Source organism: Malaclemys terrapin, chromosome 17, assembly GCF_027887155.1.
Source record: "Malaclemys terrapin pileata isolate rMalTer1 chromosome 17, rMalTer1.hap1, whole genome shotgun sequence".
In the NCBI taxonomy this organism is placed as follows: domain Eukaryota; kingdom Metazoa; phylum Chordata; order Testudines; family Emydidae; genus Malaclemys; species Malaclemys terrapin.
In genome coordinates, this window is record NC_071521.1 from 21,525,674 (window position 1) to 21,550,253 (window position 24,580).

The following is a 24,580-nucleotide window of genomic DNA, read 5'->3' on the forward strand; positions in this document are numbered from 1 at the left end:
CTCTATTTTGCATCGTCTCTGAAATCCACATACATATTAGATTGGTTTGAAATTTGACAGACCAGGTCATGGACTAGGGTAGACTTTTTTTTGCGGGGGAAGGAGGGGTGGAATTCAAGGCCATCTAGTCAAGGGGTGCCCAAGATATAGCATCCCAAAAGTGAGTTGTTGTCAAAGACTTTAAAGTCATCAATTACTTTTAGATAGGGAAAAAACAGAGGGCAGGAAGTAGTTATATTCCTGGAATGCCCTCCGTGAGAGGTAGTGCATGGTACCAAACCACGGTCTAACAGTTCAAATAGTAAAAAGTTAGTAGCCCATATTTTTGAAATATGGAATGGTGCAGCTCCAGGGTAGGTAACTATTAATAGATGACTGGCTGTGATGAAGTGTGTGAGGCACCCACACAGTAATCAGAGAAAACATTAAGAACATTCCTACTTCATCACAGCCAGTCATCTATTAATAGTTACCTACTCTGGAGCTGCACCACTCCATATTTCAAAAATATGGTCTACTAACTGTGCATTTCTTAGGTATCTAGGTGGGGGATCAGGGTATGTGATTGTTGCAGAGCCCAAGGGGGCCCCTGTGATATGGTCTGCACAGAGAATGGCCGACACTCTGTCTCCTAGCAACTAATCACCTGGGCCCCTCCTCTACAAAGGTGACAACTGAAGGTGTTGGAGAACAAAGAGATCAGGTGACCTCCTGGCCCGGGAAAGAGACAAAGGCCAGAGAGGAGGGGCTGGAGAGTTTCAGTTTGGAGCTGGCTGGGAAAATAGAGGGGAGGCCAGACAGACCTCCTGGTCTCCCCTGGCCCCCCAAGATGGACCTGAGTGAGGGGGTCCTGTTGTCTGTACCTGCAAGACCTGTCTTGGACTGTGTTCCTGTCGTCTAATAAACCTTCTGTTTTACTGGCTGGCTGAGAGTCATGGTGAATCGCAGGAAGCCGGGGGTGCAGGGCCTTGTCTCCCCCAAACTCCGTGACACTGGCACTGTGAGCCGGAGGGCACTCCCCAGCAAAACCCCCTTCAGACCGGATGAAGGTGCACTGGGCTGTGAGCCAAGAGCTCTGGACTAACATCTGTCACTGACCATTGTTAGTATTTCTCTGCAGTTCACAACCCATATTGTGCACCCTGGCCTCCTCCCCCTGGCCTGGAGGTAGCAGCAGAGATAACTGAGAGACTTGCATGGTCCCTTTTCTGGCAGAGCTGGGAATAGAGCCCAGACATCCAATAAAGACCCAACTCTCATCTGTTTTGCCACAAATAGGCCCAGTCTATGTGCTTACTGAGACTGTCTGCAACCACTGATCTTAGAGCTAGAGCCAGAACCCAGGAACCCCGATTCCCCAAATCCTACAGATGTCTAGCAACACTGTATCCCACTGGCAAAGTGTGTGTACGCTTATGGGCAAGAGGTAGGGTGACCAGACAGCAAGTGTGAAAAATCGGGACGGGGGTGGGAGGGTAATAGGAGCCTAGATAAGAAAAAGACCCAAGAATCGGGACTGTCCCTATAAAATCGGGACATCTGGTCACCCTAGCAAGAGGGCTATGATGGGCACCTGAAGGCCCCTTGTTTAAACCCTGCTGTTGAACTAACTGGAGGTGATTACAGCTCCAAATCACACAGGTTTTGCTGAGCTAAGGTTGTGCAGCTGAGTTTCTGCTAAAACCAGATTTGCATTCTCTCGACAATATACAAAACAATCAAATCAGCTGGAAAATTGGTTGCTTGAGGCCTGATAGGGTCTGTCTACACTGCAATTCGACACCCGTGGCTGGCCCTTGCCAGCTGACTCAGGCTTGCAGGGCTTGGGCTGCGGGGCTGCTTACCTGCAGTGTAGACATCAGGGCCGGCTCCAGGGTTTTTGACGCCCCAAGCGGCGGGGGGGAGGGGGGGAGGCCACGATCGCGATCAGCGGCACTTTGGCGGTAGGTCCTTCCCTCCAAGAGGTTCCGAGGGATCCGCCGCCAAATTGCCGCCCAAGAGCCCTTGGCCGCCCCTTCCCCTTGGCCGCCCCACGCACCTGCTTGCTGAGCTGGTGCCTGGAGCTGGCCCTGGTAGACGTTGCCTGAGTTCTGGGACCCTCCCAGCTTGCAGGGTCCTAGAGCCTGGGCTCCAGCCTGTGCCTGAGCCCCACAAACCCGAGTCAGCTGGCCTGGCCAGCCCTGGGTATTTCATTGCAGTGTAGACATACCAGAGAGGGTCCAAAAGGTCACAGCAGGCAGAAGTGGGCCTAAAAGTGCAATTCTCCTACAACAAAACTGATGTTTAGCCACACTGCTGCTCAGAAAGACTAGATCAAATTTCCATACTTGTCGACGGTTTCTGTACAATGCAGCTACTGCTCCATACCCGCCTCTGCATAGCACTCTGCGTCATACAGATGGATTTGCCTACCAAATACTTGCACACGATGGAATTTCTGTGCAGTGAATGGGAACAGGAGCATGCCGGAGGAGAAAGGATGGTCCTCAGGCAATGAACAATCACCTGTAGCATTGGGCTAGTAATTTAACCCAGAATATTTGGCAGTGGCCGTTAATTTTGGCAATAATCTATCTGTGTCTCCATTTCCCCTTCCTAAACGTGGGCTGATAATACTCATAGAATACTCATAAAAATACTCATAGAGCCGTAGAGTTTAAGGCCAGAAGGGAGCACGAGATAATCTAATCTGAATTCCTGTAAAACACAGACCACCAAGCACCCACGCACTAAACCCAACCACCAAAATTAAACGAAGGTATGGCAGGCAAAGGAGACTAGACTATCATATACCACAGGTGAATAGGAGGGTGTAACACAGAGGCACCTTGGCAAAGGGTCCCCTGTTCTTTGGGAACAACTCTCACCTCAGACTTGACAAACTCAGTACACCAAACACATGTCTTACAGGACATTTAACCATGAAGAGTGACAGTCCACTAGCCGCTAGCTGAGTGGGCCCTAGCAAGGCTCTAGTCGCCTGTCCTTTGATCACCCTCGGGATCACCCTTCCCCTGGTTGTTAACCTAGGAGAGAAGAGCGTAAAAGTCAGAGGCTAAGCGACAAGAGGAGCTAGCGAACAGGGAGTCTGAGAGACAGGCTGTAGAAGGAAGAAAGATTAAAATCAGCGTGGTTCAGAAAGGCCGCATCACCAATGCCAACACTGCTCCTGGCTCCTTCCACTGCACCTGTGTCCAGACAGAGACCCGACCAGGGACACCCCGGCCAAAGTCCTGGTGTGGATTTGCAGCGCCTGCTGCCTGCATTTCCCCATCATAGAGAGCTAGGCTGAGGAGACCATCCAGTGTGAGACGGGCCTGCTGGTAGAGTCTCCCAGGAAGCAGGTGGGAGAGCTACAGGAGGAGGTGGCCAGGCTGAGGAGCATCCGTGCACACAAGGTGTTCACTGAAAGCGTGCATATGGAGACCTCCAAGGAAGCTATTCAGATGGAGGACTGCAGTAGCACTACCAGGGCAGGAGGAAATGGCTCCTTCACAGAGAGGAAGCTAGCTGCTGGTTACTTCTGTTCCACCCCTGCTCCCAACCCCCCATCCAGAGATAAAAACCGGCGTGCCCCCTGGCAGTGAGGGCTGAGCGGAGGAGAAGAAGCCATGTACCCCCATGCTGGGAGGATCATGGCCACCACCACCCAAGAGGAAACCAAAGTGGTGGTGATCGGTGACTCCCTTCTAAGGGGATGGAAGCATTCATCTTCCGGCCTGACCTAGCATCCCAGGAGGTGTGCTGCCTGCCCGGGGCCCATATCGCAGACATTACGGAAGGATTGCCAAGGATCATCCGGCCCTCTGACTACTACCCCATGCTGTCCATCGACAGGGGCACTAAATGATACTGCGAGGTATGACCAGGAGCAGATCATGTGACTACCGGGCTCTGGGTGTAAGAGCTGGGGGGTGCAGGTGATGTTCTCATCCATCCTGCCGGTCAAGGGTAGGGGCCCAGGTAGAGACCGACACCCTGGAGGTGAATGCACAGCTGTGCCGATGGTGTCACCAGGAGCGCTTTCACTTCCTTGACCAGGGGATGTTGTTCTGAGAAGAAGGACTGCTGAGTGGAGATGGGGAAGAGTATCTTTGGACACAGGCAGGCTAACTTAGGGAGGCAGGCTTTAAACTAGGTTCAATAGGGCCAGGAGACAAAAGCCCACATACAAGTCCAAAACAAAGGACTAGGTGAAGGGTTGGCATCTGAGCGGAACATGGCAATCACAGCAGAGACAAAGGAGAGACAAGGAAATACAGAGGGGAAATCTAATAAACATCCTAGATGTCTGTATACTAATGCAAGAAGAATGGGGAATAAACAGGAGGAACTAGAAACTAATCACAATTATGACACAATTGGCATCACAGATTTGGTGGGATAATTCACACGACTGAAATATTGGTGTAGAAGACCACAGCTTGTTCAGGAAGGAGAGTGGGGGGGAAAGGGAAGCGGCGTTTGTTGCCTTGTATATCAAAGGTGTATACACTTGCATTGAGGCTGAGATAGAAGTGGAGACAGACCTGTTGAAAGTTTGGGTAAGGATAAAAGGGGTAAAAAAACAAGGGTGATGTCAAGGTAGATCTACTATAAACCACCTAACTAGGAAGAAGAGGCAGATGAGGCTTTTTTAAAGCTAATAAAATCATCCAAGAAACAGGACTCAGTAGTGATGGGGGACTTGAATTACCCGGACATCTGTTGGGAAAATAATATGGCAGGGCACAGATCATCCAACAAGTCCTTGGAATGCATTGGAGACCACTTTTTTATTACAGAAGGTGGAGAAAGTGACTAGGGGAGAGGCTGTTCTAGAATCATAGAACCATAAGGTTAGAAACGACCACAAGGGTCATCTAGTCTAACCCCTTGCCAAGATGCAGGACTTGTTGTGACTAAACCATCCAAGGCAGATGGTTCTCCAGCCTACTTTTGAAAATCTCCAGTGAAGGAGCTTCCACAACCTCCCTAGGCCGCCTGTTCTATTGTCCTACTGTTCTTACAGTTACAAAGCTTTTCCTGAAATTTAATCTAAATTTGCTATACTGTAGTCCCAGGGCCGGCTCCAGGCACCAGCCCAGCAAGCAGGTGCTTGGGGCGGCCAATGGAGAGGGGCAGCACATCCGGCTCTTCGGCGGCAAAAGCAGCGGGTCCCTCAGTCCCTCTCGGAGCGAAGGACCAGCTGCCGAATTGCCGCCCGTAGAGCTGATCGCAATCGCGGCTCGGGGCGGCAAAAACCCTGGAGCCGGCCCTGTGTAGTCCTGCCCTCTGTGGCAAAAAAAGAATAACGTTTCTCCATCTTTTTTGTGGCAGGTTTTCAAGTATTTGAAGACTGCTATCATGTCCCCCTTTAATCTCCTCTTTTTGAAACTAAACATACCCAGTTCCTTCAGCCTTTGCTCATATGGCTTGTGTTCCATCCCTCTGATCATCTTTGTCGCTTGCCTCTGGATCCTTTCCAGATCCTACAGCCTTTCTATACATTGGTGACCAAAATTGGACACAGTCCTCCAGCTGAGGCCTAATCAGTGCCAAATAGAGTGATACTATCATCTCCCGTGACTTGCAAGCTATGCCTCTGTTAAAGCAACCGAAAATTGCATTTGCTTTTTTGCAACAGCATCGCGTTGCTGACTCACGTCGAGGTTGTGATCCACCACAGCTCCCAGATCCTTCTCAGCGGTGCTGCTGCCAAGCCAGTTCTGCCCCAGTCTGTATTTGTGCATTTGGTTTTTCTTCCCTAAGTGCAGCACTTGACATTTGACTTTGTTGAATTTCAGTTTGTTGTCTATAGCCCAGTTCTCCAGTTTAGCAAGTTCCCTCTGAATTGTAGCTCTATCCTCCAAAGTCTTGGCAACACCCCCTAGCTTTGAGTCATCTGCCAATCTGATCAGTGTGCTCTCTAGTCCTACATCCAGGTCATTAATAAAGATGTTAAACAACACCGGACCCAGAACAGATCCCTGTGGAACCCCACTGGAGACCTCCCTCCAGCCTGACATCATCCCATTAATAGTTAATCTTTGTTTGTGGTTATTTAACCAATTTATCTACTTAATGGTAGTTCTGCCGAGCCCACATTTCTCCAGCTTACCTATCAGAATGTCAGGTGGGACTGTGTCGAGAGCCTTGTCCACCACATTCCCCCCTGTGCACCAATCCAGTTACCCTGTCAAAGAAGGAAATCAAGCTGGTTTGGCATGATTTGTTCTTGGTAAATCCATGTTGGCTGCTAGTGATCACCCCTTCATCCTCCGGGTGTTTGCAAACTGAATGTTTTATACATTGCTCGAGTAGCTTCCCAGGTATCTAGATTTGATTCTGACAAACAGGGAAAAACTAGCTGAGAATTTGGAAGTGGAAGGCTGCTTGGGTGAAAGTGATCATCAAATGATGGAGCTCATGATTCTAAGGAACGGTAGGAGGAAAAACAGCAGAGTAAAGACAATGAACGTCAAGAAGGCAGACATTAGAAGACTCAGAGAATTGGTAGGTAGAATCCCATAGAAAGCAGGTCTAAGGGGGAAAAAAGAGTTCAGGAGAGTTGACAGTTTTTTAGAGAGACATTATTAAGTGCACAGGAGCAAACTATCCTGATGCCTAGGAAGTTTGGTAAGAGCCCACCCTGGCTTAACCAGGAGATCTTCAACAACCTGAACTCAAAAAAAGTCATACAAAAAGTGGGAACTAGGTCGAATTATGAAGGATGAATATAAAAAACAACACAAGCATGTAGGGACAAAATTAGAATGGCCAAGGCACAAAACGAAATTGAACTAGCTAGGAACTAAAGGGCAAAAAAGAAAACATTTTACAAATACCTTAGAAGCAAGAAGAAGATGGAGTAGGCCCCATTACTCAATGAGGAGGGAAAGACAATAACAGAAAATGCAGCCAAATGGCCAAAATGTTATTTGCCCTTTTTTGTTTCAGTTTTCCCCAAAAAGTTAGCGGTGATTGGACGACTAACATAGTGAACATCAACAGAGAGTCCTGGGGCACCTTTAAGACTAACAGATGTATTGGAGCATAAGCTTTCGTGGGTGAATGCCCACTTCGTCAGACGCATGTCGACTAACATAGTGAACATCGGTGTAAATGGGGTAGGATCTGAGACTAAAATAAGAAAAGAACAAGTTAAGAATTACTTAGACAAGTTGGATGTCTTCAAATAGGCAGGGCCCGGTTAAATACATCCTAGAATACTTAAGGAACTAGCTGAAGAAATCTCTGAGCCATTAGCGATGATCTTTGAGAACACATGGAGGATGGGAGAGATCCCGGAGGACTGGAAAAGGGCAAATATAGTCCCTATCTATAAAAAGGGAATAAGGACAACCCAGGGAATTATAAACCAGTCATCTTAATTTCAGTGTCCAGAAAGATAATGGAGCAAATAACCTAGAAGAAAATAAGGTGACAAGTAACAGCCAACATGGATTTGTCAAGAACCAATCAAGTCAAACCAATCCAATATCCTTCTTCGACAGAGTAACAAGCCTTGTGGATGGGGGAAGCAGTAGATGTGGTATATCTTGACTTTAGTAAGACTTTTGATATTGTCCCACATGACCTTCTCATAAATAAATTAAAGACATATAGTCTACACAAACCTACTATAAAGTGGATGCAGAACTGGTTTGAAAAGCTTAATCAGAGAATAGTTATCAATGGTTCGCAATCAAACTGGAAGGGCAGAGCGAGTGGGGTCCCACAGACATCTGCCCTTGGTCTGATTCTATTCAATATCTTCATAATAATGATTTTGCTAATGTCATAGAGAGTACACTTATAAATTTTGCGGATAATACCACCCTGGGAGGGGTCACAAGCGCATTGGAGGACAGGATTAGAATTCAAAACAATCTTAAACTGGAGAAATGGTCTGAAATAAACAGGATGAAATTCAATAAGTACAAATGCAAAGTACTACTCTTAGGAAGGAATAATCAATTGCACAAATACAAAATGGGAAATGACTGCCTAGGAAGGAGTACTAGTGAAACAAAGTGGGTGAGGTAATATCATTTATTGGATCAGCTTCTATTGATAAGAGAGACAAGCTTTCTTTCTAGATCTAATGCATCCAAGGGTACTAAGAGAGTTGGCTGATGTGATTGCAGAGCCATTGGCCATTATCTTTGAAAATTCGTGGCGATTGGGGGAGGTCCCAGATGATGGAAAAAGGCAAATATAGTGCCCATATTTTAAAAAGGGAAGAAAGAGAACCCGGAGAACTACAGACCTCACTTCAGTTCCCGGCAAAATCATGGAGCAAGTCCTCAAGGAATCCATTCTGAAGCACTTGGAGGAGAGGAAGGTGATCAGGAACAGTCATCTTTATTAATGATCTGGATGATGGGATCAATTGCACCCTCAGCAAATTCGCAGATTACACTAAAATGGAGAAGGGGTAGATATGCTGGAGGGTAGGGATAGGGTCCAGAATGACCTAGACAAGTTAGAGGATTGGGCCAAAAGAAATCTGATGAGGTTCAACAAGGACAAGTGCAGAGTCCTGTACTTAGGACGGAAGAATCCCAGGCACTGCTACAGACTAGGGACCGAATGGCTAAGCAGCAGTTCTGCAGAAAAGGACCTGGGGATTACAGTGGATGAGAAGCTGGATATGAGTCAGCAGTGTGTCCTTGTTGCCAAGAAGGCCAACGGCATATTAGGCTGTATTAGTAGGAGCATTGCCAGCAGATCGAGGGAAGTGATTATTCCCCTCTATTCGGCACCGGTGAGGCCACACCTGGAGTATTGCATCCAGTTTTGGTCCCCCCACTACAGAAGGGATGTGGACAAATTGGAGAGAGTCCAGCGGAGGGCAACAAAAATGATTAGGGGGCTGGGGCACATGACTTACGAGGAGAGGCTGAGGGAACTGGGGTTATTTAGTCTGCAGAAGAGAAGAGTGAGGGGGGGATTTGATAGCAGCCTTCAACTACCTGAAGTGGGGTTCAAAGAGGATGGAACTAGGCTGTTCTCAGTGGTGGTAGATGACAGAACAAGGAGCAATGGTCTCAAGTTGCAGTGGGGGAGATCTAAGTTGGATATTAGGAAACACTATTTCACTAGGAGGGTGGTGAAGCACTGGAATGGGTTACCTTGGGAGATTGTGGAATCTCCATCCTTAGAGGTTTTTAAGGCTTGGCTTGACAAAGCCTTGGCTGGGATGATTTAGTTGGTGTTGGTCCTGCTTTGAGCAGGGGATTGGACTAGATGGTCTCCTGAAGTCTCTTCCAACCCTAATATGCTATGATTTTATGATTCAAGCCACAAAGAACTCTTCTTCAGGTCAGAAGGAATACTGCAGAAACAGATGTGGGGGTTATGATCACAATCCTAAAGTGAGTCAACAATGTAATACTGTTGCTAAAAAAGTGAACATCAGTCTGGGATGTATTAGCAGGAGTGTTGTAAATAAGACACAATAAATAATTCTTCCACTCTACTCAGCAATGATAAGGCGTCAACTGGAGGACTGTGTCCAGTTCTGGGCACGATACTTCAGGAAAGACGTGGACAAATTGGTGAAAGTCTGGAGGAGAGCAACAAAAATTATTAAAGGTCTAGGAAAGACTGAAAAAATTGGGTTTATTTATTTGGAGAAGAGAAGACTGAGGGAGGGACATGATAATAGTCTTCAAGATGTAAAAGTTTGTTATAAAGAGGAGGGTGATAAATTGTTCTCATTGACCACTGAGGACAGAACAAGAGCTAATGGTCTTAAATTGCAGCAATGGAGATTTAAGTTAGACATTAGGAAAAACTTCTCAACTGTCAGGGTAGTTAAGCACTGGAACAAATTACCTAGGGAGATTGTGGAATCTCCGTCCTTGGAGGTGTCTAAGAAGAGGTTAAACAAACACCTGTCAGGGATGGTCTAGATAATGCCTAGTCCTGCCTCAGTGCAGGAAATGGACTAGATGACCTATCAAGGTCCCTTCCAGCCCTACCTTTCTATGATTCTGTGGAAGACTAACATGGAAGTGCCTGAGGGGACCCTAGTGAATGTTGTACAGCCTGACCTGTTGGAGATTGATAAAGAGTCTATCAAAGATGCCAAGGTGAAGGGCAAAGTGTGCCAAGGCTCTATGCTGCAATATAGGCTCTGTGGCACAATGGATAGCACATTGGCCTTCTAGATCAAGGATAGGTGAAGGCATTCAAAGGCTGTGGGTTCAAGTCCCACCAGAGTCATATTTTTTTCACGCAACACACTGTCAACCTCTGGAACTCCTTGCCAGAGACTGTTGTGAAGGCCAATACTATAACAGGGTTGAAAAGGGAGCTAGACAGATTCATAGAAGATAGGTCCATCAATGGCTATTAGCCAGGATGGGCAGGGATGGTGTCCCTAGCCTCTGTTTGCCAGAAGCTGGGATTGGGTGACAGGGCATGGATCACTTGATGATAACCTGTCTGTTCATTCCCTTTGGGGCGCCTGCCATTGGCCACTGTTAGAGGACAGGATACTGGGCTTGATGGACCTTTGGTCTGACCCAGTAGGGCCGTTCTTATGTTCTTAAGGTTGGAGGAATACTGGTGCCCAGAGTTCACTGGTCAGAAAATACGCGGTTATGGAAATTGTGATGCCCTCTGGGGAAAATGTAAAATTCCTTGCATTGGGAAAATCTGAAACCACTGTTTCCTGAGTTCAAGTAGAGTTGGCGTGGGAAGGTTTAAAAGGTATTTAACTGCTAGTATACTGGCTAGCGTTCCAGCAGATATACTACAGAAAACTCGTAACTCATCAAGATTCATACAGCAGGCAGGAGAGTGCCCCGGCCATGAATAAAGACAAAAGATTGTTTCAGTGTAGCAGAGCGTAGGGAAAGGCATTCTGGATCCATTCACTGAGGAAATCCCTCAAGGAGTGGGTGGGCCTTTCATGAATAATGGGATCCTGATGCTTGTGAAACCAGCCAGCTGTGCCATGGACTGGACTTTGCGGGGAAAGCTGACTTGATTAGATAGCAAAGGTAACTGCTGATAAGTGTAAACCCACGTTTGCATTTTATGATTTTATTTTGTGCTGGAGCCAGTTATTTCCCCTCACTGTCTCTCACTTCTAGTGAACTCTCTATTCTTTGTTAAGAACAGAAGAACGTCCATACTGGGTCAGACCAATGGTCTGTCTTCCGGCAGTGGCCAATACCAGGTGCTTCAGAGGGAATGAACAGAACATGGCAGTTATCGAGTGATCGATCCCCTGTCGCCCACTTCTGGCAGTTAGAGGCTAGGGACATCCAGAGCATGCGGTTGTGCCCCTGGCCATCTTAGCTAATAGCCATTGATGAACCTGTCCTCCATGAACTTATCTAACCCTTTTTTGAGCCCTGTTACAGTTTTGGCCTTCACAGCATCTTGTGGCAATGAGTTCCACAGGCTGACTGCGCATTGTGAAATAAACCTATTTTTGTTTTATTAGAAGTGCTCCCAAGTGCTGAGTGGTTTACAGGTAAAACTGGTAGCCTGAGGGAGAAGAGGGACCATGGGGCCATTGTAAAAGGGGTCTGGAGAGCTGGGGGATAAGGCCACGGAACATCCCACTGAGGTGCCCTCTAGGATGCTTGGGAATGATGCAGGTGCAGGGCCAGTGCTGTTGTCAGGGGTGGAACCCTACATGGAAGTCCCTGAGACTCAAAGTGATGTCTAACATTGTCGGCAAGGACTTGGTATCCCAACCATGAGAGAGCAAACCCATTCTGCTGACAGAGAGGCACCAGGAAACCCTGCCAGCCTGGCTCGTTCGCGAGTTTGGAAAGCAAAGGAAATGGTGGTGCCATACGACAGGGCACCAAAAGCCCAAGAGTCAGGCTGGCAGCATTGGTCCAGAGGAGGATCTCGCTCACTGTCCTGCAAACTGTTATGTCCCTCACGACCCACCTCACAACGTACCACCGCCTGGCTGTGGGACAAAGACCCACATCGAGAGACTCCAAAGGAGCGTATGTGCAGGGGACTGGAAATGCTGTGGGGACCCCCCTCCTTTGTATAAATGACCAGCCTGTTACCTTCGTGGCATGAAGTGTATTTCTGATGCCAGTAATGTGCGGCGATAACAGAGACAGACATAAAGCTGGGTGAAAGGCAGAGAATTTGGTGCCTGAAATGAGTGACAACTCTCCGGCCAGAGAAATAACAGGACTTGGGCATAGTGTTCATAACCACAGAGATTCCAAGGCATAAGGGACCACTGTGATCTCTAGTCTGACCTTCTGTATAACGCAGGCCAGAGCCCTGCCCTGAATTAACTCCTGTGGAACTAGAGCAGGACTTTTAGACAAACATCCAATCTGGATTTAAAAATTGCCGGCGATGGAGAACCCACCCTGGCCCTTGGGGAGCTGTTCCAATGGATCCTCCCCATCACTGCTAACAAGGATGCCCTATTTCCACTCTGATGGGCCGGGGTTCTTCATTCGCTGGGCTGGCCACACATGGAGTCTGTGCTCCCTTTTTTCTAGCTTGCAAACAGCAGAGGGAGCAACTTGCACGCACCTTGTCACTGCGGATGGTCTGGCTAAACCCTGGCCTGGATTCGACACTAACAGAACAGGTTGATGACTACACCAACCTAAAAAGAACAGAGGGTCCTGTGGCACCTTTAAGCCTAACAGAAGTATTGGGAGCATAAGCTTTTGTGGGTAAGAACCTCACTTCTTCAGATGCATTACTTGCATCTGAAGAAGTGAGGTTCTTACCCATGAAAGCTTATGCTCCCAATACTTCTGTTAGTCTTAAAGGTGCCACAGGACCCTCTGTTGCTTTTTACAGATTCAGACTAACACGGCTACCCCTCTGATACTTGACACCATCGTATTTAGCTTACATTCCACGACGCTTGGTTTCGCTCCATCATTCCTGTTCATACAAACCCAATGGAGAAGGGGACTGGGTCTGCCCCTGCCCTCAGCCAGACACTAGAGAGAGGGAGGGAGTAGCCACACCCAGGCACTGGAGAGCAGCAACTGACCCCCAGGCTTCCCCTCATCAGCTCACAGCAATCTTTTATTCTTCCCCCATCACTGAATTTCCTAGGTATGTTTGCACTGCTGGGGCTGGTTAGGACATGCCCTTAGGAGCCTGCAGCATTGCAGCTTTGTGCTGAAACATTGTCATACGCTGACATAACATCCACAGCCAGAGGCTTATTGACTTTTTCTTTGGTAGGAGAGGCCTGAAAACGACACCGAAAAGACCCCTGTTCTGTCCTGCAGCCAGGGGCGGTGGAGTGGGGCCCGAGGCCCTATACCGTGGCCAGGGGCGAAGGAACAGAGCAGGGCCCGAGGCTCTGTGCAGCGTCTGGGGGCAGCGGAGAAGAGTGGGGCCCGAGGCCCTGTGCTGCAGCCGGGGGCAGCAGAGCGGAGCGGGACCCAGGGCCCTGTGTTGGGGATGGCAGAGCGGGGTCTGGGACCCTGTGCCGTGGCCGGGGATGGCAGAGCGGAGCCCGGGGGCCTGTGCCGTGGCAGGGGATGGCGGAGCAGAACCTGAGGGCCTGTGCCGTGGCAGGGGCAGCGGAATGGGGTCTGGGGCCCTGTGCCGTGGCCGGGGATGGCAGAGCGGAGCCCGGGGACCTATGCCGTGGTGGGGGATGGCGGAGCGGAGCCTGGGGGCCTGTGCCGTGGTGGGGGTTGGCGGAGTGGGGTCTGGGGCCCTGTGCCGTGGCCGGGATGGCAGAGCGGAGCCCGGGGCCCTGTGCCGTGGCCAGGGATGGCAGAGGGGAGCCCGGGGCCCTGTGCTGTGGCCGGGATGGCGGAGCGGAGCCCGGGGCCCTGTGCCGTGGCCGGGGATGGCGGAGCAGGGCCTGGGGCGCTGTGTTTCAGGCAGGGGCGGCGGAGCAGAGCCCGGGGCCCTGTGCTGGGGGCGGCAGAGCGGAGCCCGGGGCCCTGTGCCGTGGCCGGGGATGGTGGAGCGGAGCCCGGGGGCCTGTGCTGTGGCGGGGGTGACGGAGCGGAGCCCAGGGGCCTGTGCCGTGGCCGGGGATGGCGGAGCGGAGCCCAGGGGCCTGTGCCGTGGCCGGGGATGGCGGAGCGGAGCCCAGGGGCCTGTGCCGTGGCCGGAGATGATGGAGCGGAGCCCGGGGGCCTGTGCCGTGGCCGGGGATGGTGGAGCGGAGCCCGGGGGCCTGTGCTGTGGCGGGGGTGGCGGAGCAGAGCCCAGGGGCCTGTGCCGTGGCCGGGGATGGTGGAGCGGAGCCCAGGGGCCTGTGCCGTGGCCGGAGATGATGGAGCGGAGCCCGGGGGCCTGTGCCGTGGCCGGGGATGGTGGAGCGGAGCCCGGGGGCCTGTGCCGTGGCCGGGGATGGTGGAGCGGAGCCCGGGGGCCTGTGCTGTGGCGGGGGTGGCGGAGCAGAGCCCAGGGGCCTGTGCCGTGGCCGGGGATGGCGGAGCGGAGCCCGGGGGCCTGTGCCGTGGCCGGGGATGGCGGAGCGGAGCCCGGGGGCCTGTGCTGTGGTGGGGGTGGCAGAGCAGGGCTCCATCTTACTTGCAGTATCAACCTTTTACATTTTATCTCAAGCTAGAGGCAGCTCTGAGGGACTCGTGTATCAGCCTTTCTAGCTGCTCAGAGCAAGGGGGAGGGGAGGAAAATGCAGTTCCTCCTTTCTCCTTCCTCCCTCACTGAGCAGCTGGGATGGGGGGCCGGGGGAATCCTTCACCTCTTACTGTCTGTGTGGCCCCTGTCCCTCCCCCTCTGTTTAAAGCTCCTCTCTCTAATTTTCAGGGCAGTTTTCTATGAAGTGGTCTTGGAGGACAGAGGTTGGAAGCTACAGTCTCCGCCTGCCCCCAATCTAACCCTCGCCGTTGGTCTCACCTCAATGCGTCCCGACGAGCTGCATGTCTTCAAGCCCTCGGTTCCTCGGCTCTGCGGAGCAGGGTCCCCGAGCTGGGTGACACCAGAGCAGCAGTGAGCTCAGTCATCAGGGAAGAGGAAACCACTACTCCCCGCAGTGCTCTGCTGAGGGCGTGAGATAAAGTCCCCCTGCCCTTCCTGGAGCGCTAGGCAGGCAAAGAATGCAAATCGTGCATAAACAAAAATCTCCACTGACCAGTTCCTGGAAAAGCACCTCCAGCCTGTGCTATGCCAGGGAAAGGGGCAAGGTGCAGTATCTGGCCCTGCTCTCCTCCCCGCTGCTTCTGCTGCACATTACTCTGCAGCATTTGAACCCCGTGTATTCCCCCGAAGAGAGAGCTCACTGCTGCCTGCACCCCTGGCCACATCCTGCTCTCTGCAGACACACGGGCCAGGCTGCCGTGGGACTGCACGAAACTGCACCCTCAAGGCGCAGTCTGCTCTAAATATGAACGCACTCGCTGTGCCAGGGCTGCCCGGCTCTCAGGAACAGCCCCAGCCTTGGTCTCCTCACCCCTACCCCTCACGCTGAGCTGGGCTGCTCGCCTCTCTGCGCGAAGGGCCCCTTGCGCTAGTCAGGAAGCTAGAGCTCTCGCAGAACGAACGCGGCTACCTGCCTGTTCGAAGGACTCAGCCCCAGGGGACTATTAACATCAGTTCTCCAGGAACATCGCTGGCTTCCTCTTTGCTTGCAGGGGTTCGCTTTGGTAGAGAGCCCCAGGCCATTGGCAGGTGGTCTTCTGCATGCTGCCGCAGGGGCGCGGGGCAGCGTGGGGCTTTCGCGAAGTTTAGCTGTTCCTCAGCATCCTGAGTGTGGTGGCTGGGCACCCCACTGGCACATTCAGCAGTGCGGAGGCTCCCCACAGCACTGAGGGGGGAAGTTAGGGTATCCAGGCACCAGTCACACCACGGCACACTCGGGAACCCCGCTCCACACTGGGGGTAGGAGACCGAGGGAGAAAGGATCAGCTGGGCAGTGAGAAGGAACGCACAGCAGCTGTGGCCCAGGGGAAGGGCGAGAAAGGGGTGGGCGCATCCAGGGTTTTTGCAGCTCCCGACAGGAGGTGTACCTGACATGCACTGCAGCACCACACCCCACATGCCATGGGGACAGTGCACAAAGTAACGGAGGGAGAGGACGAGGAGGTGAGGCTGCCCCTGGCTCAGAGACAAAGGACAGGCCAATACTTTCCGAACAAAACTAGGAGAGGAGGAAGAGCTCCCTTGGCCTCACTGAGGTGCAGATCTGCCAGCGGCACGGGCTCACCCCAGAACCCTGGGGAAGCTGAATGGGAACCTGGAAATGACGATGCATTAGCCATGCCCTGCCAGGGTCACTACCATTCTGGGCATGCGGCCCACTGGGTCCTTCCCAAGGACCATGGGTGCCATTGGAGTCAGTCCGTTTCTGTCTCTCGCTGCCCCTCAGTGCCGAGTGAGGAGGGCAAGGCAATGTCCCATAGATAGAAAGAAGCCTTTGGAGGCGATGCAGGAAGTCTACGAGACAGCCCACTTCCCCTCAGTGACAGGCCGGGACACACGTCTCCCTGCGGTTCTGGCGTGGACAGTGTGGCTTTCAGACACAGACTCTCAGATCCAGCAGCCCTCCCAGGGCACAACTGACAAGACGTGGCAGCCCAGGTGCCCCAGAGACAGGAAAGGTGCCCATGTGATCTGACTATGTATTCGGCTCAAAGGAAAGGGGCAGAAGTTGTGCTCCCTAAGGGGTGACTGTAGGGCATGGGCGTTCACAGCCTGATCTTCCCCAAGGGAAATCAGCCTGCAATAGTCTCTATACAGCAGCCAAGAGGGCCCACAATGAGCCACAGACTGGGGGGCTGAGCCCTGGCCAGGAAGAGCTACTGGTCAGATATCCAGGAATGAATTAGAAATGGTGCCTCAGGTACTTGGCCTGAGGAGACTATCTATTGGCCTGCCCCCAGCTGGCCAAGCTAGGGACTTTTTTTATCTTTACCTATATAACTATTTAAGACACTGCCCATGGTATCTACAACCGTTCCTTAACTGCCAGGCCTAGTAAAGGATTCCTGCACTTCAGCTGTGAGTCGGAGCACTTACCGGCACCCCACCGCTCAGCTGAAGTGCATCCAGTTCTTGGCCCTGGATTGTGGTGCTCCTGGTTTTTAGAGGACTAGTTAACCTGATCTCAGTTCACAGTGGCAGCATACACACCATCAAATACTTCGGGCCGGGGGCGGAGTGGGAGAGGGGAAATCCAGGTGTGGTAACTGGCTGTGAATTACAGCTAATTGGTCAATTAACACCCCTGGCAAAAAGCATTTGATCATGTAGATATGCCCTAAAACACAGTAACCAGGGATAGTGTCTGGAGACTTTAGCTAAAGATAAACAAAAAAAGGAGCCTACATGTGTCTGTTTCTTTGTTTCAAAATCGGTTGTTTTTTTTCTTTCTAGTATTTTGTTCCATTTACTGCTTGTCACTACGTTACTGGTTCCAGGGTCCTGAAGGGAAGAAATGCAGTTATCAGTGGGCCCTCCAGGGCACTGACAATTGGAACACACCGGGTAATGTAACTAGACCAGGCCTGCACAACTCGTAAAGTGGCAAGGGCCATATTACTCCAAAGAAAACAGCTGAGGGCCGAAACCTCCCGGCCCCGCCAACCTCCTCCCTCCCCCCAGCACCACCCAGCGACCCCCGAAACACAACACCCCCTCCCAGCGCCGCCCACCCCACAGAAACAACCCCCCCCCCAGCGCTGCCGAAACACCCCCCCAGCGCCGCCCAGCCCCCCCAACACCCCCCCCCCCGGCGCTTCCTGCCCAGTGGAAAAAAACCCTCCTTCCCCAGCGTCACCCTGCTGAAACAGCAGTATTGAACCTTGGTAATATGTTATAGCGGACCCCTAAGGTAGTATAATCAAGGTAAAAGAAAAAAGTCTTTTTGCTATAAGTAAAATAAGATCTTCTCCCCACTTTGTAATCAATTGCCCTGTTGAATGAATGAGGTATGAATGAAGAAGGCATGGAAGGCAGCACCTCCAGACAGCTGCAACCCTTGGAGAGGGGATGGGAACCAGACCATATCAGTAGAACAGGTCAGCCACCGACTCGCCGCTCGCCTGCTCAGTCCCCCACCACCCCGGCTCACCCACTCAGCCTCCCACCGCCAGCTCACCTGCCCCCCCGCCACTGCCCACCCGCTCGTCTCCTCAGCCCCCCACCCCTCCAGCTTGCCTACTCACCCCCCACAGGCCGCATAGTGAGCCCACCTACTCACCCCCCGCGGGCCGCACAGTGAGCCCACGCGGGCCGCATGCGGTCCCCAGGCCACATGTTGTGCAGGCCTGAACTAGACCCTGGCCTAGTCTAAGGTGGAAGAATCATGTGATCTGAAATAAATTGCCTTGGGAGGTTGTGGAATCTCCATCTCTGGAGATATTTAAGAGTAGGTTAGATAAATGTCTATCAGGGATGATCTAGACAGTATTTGGTCCTGCCATGCGGGCAGGGGACTGGACTCGATGACCTCTCGAGGTCCCTTCCAGTCCTAGAATCTATGAATTTCACCCTGTGACCAGTAAGGGCCAGAGGCTGAACATCAGAGACAAGAAAAGAGGCAGAGGTGCAGCTAACCCTATAACCAGCACAAGGTCCATATGCTGTGATCAAGTCGCCTCTTCACCTTCTTTCTGACAAGCTAAATAGACCAGAATCCTTTAGCCAGGCAGGTTTTCCAGACCTGGTTATTCTTGGGGCTCTTCTCTAAACTCTTTCCAACTTATCAACATTCCTTTTGAAGTGTGGCCAACAGAACTGGACAGAGTCCCCAGTAAGAGCCTCCGGGCTGTTGCCGCTCACTAGTGCTCTGTTTGTACAGCTAACGAATAGCATTTTGGTGTCTTAGACACCTCACTGCACTGCAAGCTCATATTGAGTTGAGGGGTAGCCGTGTTAGTCTGGATCTGTAAAAAGCAACAGAGAGTCCCTGTGGCACCTTTAAGACTAACAGATGTACTGGAGCATAAGCTCTCGTGGGTGAATTCCCACTTCGTCAGACGCATACTGAGTTGGTTTGCACCATGATCTCTAACGACCTTTTGTGAGTCATTGCTTCCCAAACTACAGCCCCCCCGCCCCCCCCCCCCCACACACACACACTATAGCTGTGACCTACATTCGTGGTTTCTCTCTGTAAGATGGTGGATTCTCCATTCCTTGAAGTTTTTAAAATCAAGATTGGTTGTATTTCTAAAAGATATGATCTAGCTCAGAGTTTTTCAACCACCAGTCTGTGGACTGGCATCAGTCCCTGAGATCTTCCTGACACAGTTTAGGAAGGCAGCAAGCTGATCCCTGATGTCAACAAGATTGAACAACACTGCTCTAGCTCACTCAGAATGTATGGACTCAATGCAGAAATTGCTGGGCGAGTTTCTGGGGATTGGTCCTGCTTTGAGCAGGGGGTTGGACTAGATCTCCTGAGGTCCCTTCCACCCTGATATTCTGTGATTCTCTGGCTTGTGTTATGCAGGCAGAGAGACTAGACAAGTGTCCCTTTTGGTCTTATTAATTATTAATAATAACAGCTATTAATCTCTTCCAGTAATGGTCTCATCAATGCTTATGAAGAGGAAATACCACTTGGGACCCGAGGTGCCTAGGGTAACCCACACTGAAAATGCCAAGGTCAGAGCAGGCTGCAAAAAGGAGAGCAGGTTCTCCAAAAACTGGTGGTTAACACTGTAGTTAGATTCACCAACCCAGTCACAAACTGCTCCTGGTCCCCCATGCTGGTTATCAAGAAGCTGAAAAAAAGAAATCACACAGCCCCCTTTATTGTAGTCCAGTCTCTGGCTCCCAATCAACATATAGGTCCAGTGAAGTGAGAAGTTATTTAAAACTCTATTCACTTTACAAAATGTTCTTCTCTTCCCCAAAGGGCCAGCCACATTACCAGACCAATACTAGTATGGATCTTAACAAAAATACCATGCTGCCAGCCAATCCTTTAATATCTAAAAACTAAAGCTTTTATTATAAAAGAAAGAGAAGAGAGTTGTTAAATGGTCAAAGCAATCAGATACATACATATGACTTCAGAGTCCATGTATCAGGTTCTTAGCAGCATTGGTGAGCTTGCTGGCTTGTAAAGTCCCTCTGGAATACTTCCACAGCTTGGATATGTCTATCAATCCTTTGTTCAAAGCTTCAGTTTGTAGAGAAGTTACTCCAAAGGTGAGAAGCAGAACTGAAGAAGAATGGAGAAGAGGCAGCTGCCTTTTTTATATCTTTTTTTCATGTGGCTTGTATTTCCTTTGTCCCTGTCATAACTATAAAGGGAAGGGTAATAGCTGTCCTGTGTACAGTACTATAAATCCCTCCTGGCCAGAGACTCCAAAATCCTTTTCCCTGTAAAGGGTTAAGAAGCTCAGGTAACCTGGCTGGCATCTGACCTAAAGGACCAATAAGGGGACAAGATACTTTCAAATCTTGGGGGGGGAAGGCTTTTGTTTGTGTTCTTTGTTTGGGAGTGTGTTCGTTCTCGGGGACTGAGAGGGACCAGACATCAATCCAGGTTCTCCACATCTTTCTAAGCAAGTCTCTCCTATTTCAAACTTGTAAGTAAATAGCCAGGCAAGGCGTGTTAGTTTTCCTTTGTTTTCTCAACTTGTAAATGTACCTTTTACTAGAGTGTTTCTCTTTGTTTGCTGTACTTTGAACCTGAGACTAGAGGGGAGTCCTCTGAGCTCTTTAAGTTTGATTACCCTGTAAGGTTGATTTCCATACTGATTTTACAGAGATGATTTTTACCTTTTTCTTTAATTAAAAACCTTCTTTTTAAGAACCTGATTGATTTTTTCCTTGTTTTAGATCCAAAGGGGTTTTGGATCTTGATTCACCAGGAGTTGGTGGGAGGAAGGAGGGGAATGGTTAATTTCCCCTTGTTTTAAATCCAAGGGGTTGGATTTGTTTTCACCAGGGATTTGGTGAAGGTTTTTCAAGGTTTCCCAGGGAGGGAATCCATTGAAAATGGTGGCAGCCGAACCAGAGCTAAGCTGGTAATTAAGCTTAGAAGTTTTTATGCAGGCCCCTACATTTGTACCCTAAAGTTCAAAGTAGGGATCTCAGTCCTGACATGGTGAATAGCGGTGGGATCATTTTAAACCCAAAAGCCAGTGAGATTTTTTTTTCCTTCTAGCTGCTTGGAAAGCCGAGCTGGAAGTAGATAGATGCATATCTTATCTCTCCTTGCCTGAAGGCAGAGGTGTTAAGTTTTTTTTACAGGTCCTTTGTTAAGAGAAGGGTTCAATTAGCAAATGACTGGTAAAAGGTATTTACAAGCTGAATTGTTTTTTTTTTCTTTTTACATCCTCGGGAGTAGCTAGTTAGAAAGTTACTGTTAACTCTGCAGCAGCCAGAGCTGAGAGCTTCCCAGTTTGTCAACTGCAAAGGGGGTGACCCAGCACAAGAAAACAGGAAAATGACTACCAAAGAAGTAGCTAACAAAATAGAACTGGCCAAACTAGAAGCAGAAGAAAATGAAAGAAAACATCAGAGACTGCTTCAATTAACAAAACTCGAGACAGAGCAGAGAGAAAGAGAAGAAAAAGCCAAAGAGGAGGCCCACAAGAGAGAGATGGAGCTGAAAGAAAAAGAGATGAAGATGAAAGAAAAAGAGATGGAGGAGAGAGAAAAAGAAAGGAAGCATGAACTGGAAGTAGCAAAGGCTAAGCAGGATGCACCAGCCAATGCTAACAACCCCCCTCCAGGTACCACTTCCCATCCCAGAAGATTCCCCACCTACAAGGCAGGCGATGATACTGAGGCCTTCTTAGAAAATTTTGAAAGGGCCTGCCTTGGATACAGCATCGCTATAGACCAGTACATGGTAGAGCTGAGGCCGCAGCTCAGTGGACCCTTAGCAGAGGTGGCGGCTGAAATGCCTAAGGAACACATGAACAGTTATGAACTTTTTAAAAACAAGGCCAGACTCAGAATGGGGCTAACACCCGAGCATGCCCGTCGGCGGTTCAGAGCCCTAAAGTGGAAACCGGATGTGTCATTTACCCGTCATGCCTACCACATTGACAAAAATTGTGATGCCTGGGTATCAGGAGCAAATGTTAAATCTCTGGAAGATCTGCTTTCCCTAGTAAAAATGGAGCAGTTTTTAGAGGGTGTTCCTGAGGAAATAGAAAGGTACATCCTAGATAGGAAGCCCAAAACTGTAACTGAGGCGGGGGAGATTGGAGCCCAATGGGTGGAGGTGGCAGAAAAGAAAAAAACTAGTAGCAGTTGGAGCGAATATCAGAAGGGGCAAGCCGAAACAAAACCTTACCACCGGGGACAACCCAAGGCCCCACCCACATCTCAAGGGAAACCCCAGACGCCTTCTCACCCCACCACACCAGTCTCCACCAACCAACATCGCCCCGGTGATACCTTAGCAGGGCGATGTTTTAAATGTAATGAACTGGGACATATAAAGGCTCACTGCCCCAAGAACCCCAACCGATTACAGTTCATTACACCCCAATCACACCAAAGATCCCCAAACCCAGATGCCTCTCTCATACCCTCGGAGCGAAGGGAAACCTTGAGAGTGGGCGGAAGGAAGGTTACCGCTTGGAGGGACACTGGGGCTCAAGTGTCAACTATCCACCAATCCCTAGTGGACCCCAAACTCATCAACCCAGAGGCTACAGTGACAATTCAACCCTTCGTGTCACAATCTGTAACCTTGCCTACAGCCACGTTGCATGTCCAGTACAAGGGCTGGTCAGGAATGTGGACTTTTGCAGTCTATGACAATTATCCCATTCCCATGCTGCTGGGGGAAGATTTGGCCAACCATGTGAAGGTAGCCAAGAGGGTGGGAATAGTCACCCGCAGCCAGGCTAAGCAAGCTTTCACCCCCATCCCTGTTCCTGAGCCGTCCACCAGGGCCCCGTCTGTGTTACCAGAGACCCAGACAAAGGTGGTGGAACTGGATCCTCTGCCAACGACTGCAACAGCCGTAGTGGATCCAATCCCAGAGACCCAGCCAAAGCCAGTCCCAGAACCGGAACTGGCAACGCAACCAGCACCAGAACCATTGCCAGCCCTGAGTCCAGCGCTTGCAAACCCGTCTACAACTCCAACGCCAGAGGGCACCAGCGAGCCTGAACTGGCAGAAGCAGCAGATAAGCCTACCCAAGAGGCTCAGCCAGAGCCTGAGATACCACATAGTGCACCAGCGGACAGCGGTTCACAGTCAATGGAAACAGCCCCAGCACCTGCATCGCTTCCAGAGGGACCAAGCCCCAGTCCACAGTCCAAGGAGGAACTGATGTCTCCAGCATCAAGGGAACAGTTCCAGGCCGAGCAGGAAGCAGATGACAGCCTTCAGAAAGCTTGGGCGGCGGCGCGGAGCACCCCACCGCCTCTCAGCTCTTCTAACCGATCCCGGTTTGTTGTAGAACAAGGACTTTTATACAAGGAGACTCTTTCTGGTGGGCACCAGGAAGACTGGCATCCTCAAAGACAGTTGGTAGTTCCCACTAAGTATCGGGTAAAGCTCTTGAGCTTAGCCCATGATCATCCCAGTGGCCATTCTGGGGTGAACAGAACCAAGGACCGGTTGGGGAAGTCCTTCCACTGGGAGGGAATGGGCAAGGACGTTGCTAATTATGTCCGGTCTTGTGAGGTGTGCCAACGAGTGGGAAAACCCCAAGACCAGGTTAAAGCCCCTCTCCAGCCACTACCCATAATTGAGGTCCCATTTCAGCGCGTAGCTGTGGATATTCTGGGTCCTTTCCCAAAGAAGACACCCAGAGGAAAGCAGTACGTACTGACTTTCATGGATTTTGCTACCCGATGGCCGGAAGCAGTACCCTTAAGCAACACCAGGGCTAAAAGTGTGTGCCAGGCATTAACAGACATTTTTGCCAGGGTAGGTTGGCCCTCCGACATCCTTACAGATTCGGGAACTAACTTCCTGGCAGGAACCATGGAAAACCTGTGGGAAGCTCATGGGGTGAATCACTTGGTTGCCACCCCTTACCACCATGAAACCAATGGCCTGGTGGAGAGGTTTAATGGAACTTTGGGGGCCATAATACGTAAATTTGTAAATGAACACTCCAATGATTGGGACCTCGTGTTGCAGCAGTTGCTTTTTGCCTACAGGGCTGTACCACATCCCAGTTTAGGGTTTTCACCATTTGAACTTGTGTATGGCCGTGAGGTTAAGGGGCCATTACAGTTGGTGAAGCAGCAATGGGAGGGGTTTACGCCTTCTCCAGGAACAAACATTCTAGACTTTGTAAGCAACCTACAAAACACCCTCCGACATTCTTTGGCCCTTGCTAAAGAAAACCTAAAGGATGCTCAGGAAGAGCAAAAGGCCTGGTATGATAAGCATTCCAGAGAACGGTCCTTCAAAGTAGGAGACCAAGTCATGGTCTTAAAGGCAATCCAGGCCCATAAAATGGAAGCATCGTGGGAAGGACCATTCACGGTCCAGGAGCGCCTAGGAGCTGTTAACTATCTCATAGCCTCCCCCACCTCCAACATAAAGCCTAAGGTATACCATGTTAATTCTCTTAAGCCCTTTTATTCCAGAGAATTAAACGTTTGCCAGTTTACTGCCCAGGAAACAGATGACGCGGAGTGGCCTGAAGGTGTCTACTACGAAGGAAAAAAGGATGGTGGCGTGGAAGAGGTGAACCTCTCCATGACCCTTGGA

The 24,580-nt window shown here is 50.4% G+C and overlaps 1 protein-coding gene across 3 annotated transcripts in view; it reads right to left on the minus strand.

Moving 5' to 3' along the window:
• The window catches only part of TOR4A (torsin family 4 member A), a 36,433-nt gene extending 21,350 nt beyond the window's left edge, over positions 1 to 15,083 (minus strand). For all 3 annotated transcript variants that reach the window (XM_054007037.1, XM_054007036.1, XM_054007038.1), the window contains exon 1: positions 14,830 to 15,083. The gene's annotated coding sequence lies outside the window, so the exon portion shown is untranslated. The remainder of the gene's footprint in view (positions 1 to 14,829) is intronic.
• Positions 15,084 to 24,580: the final 9,497 nt, after the last annotated feature.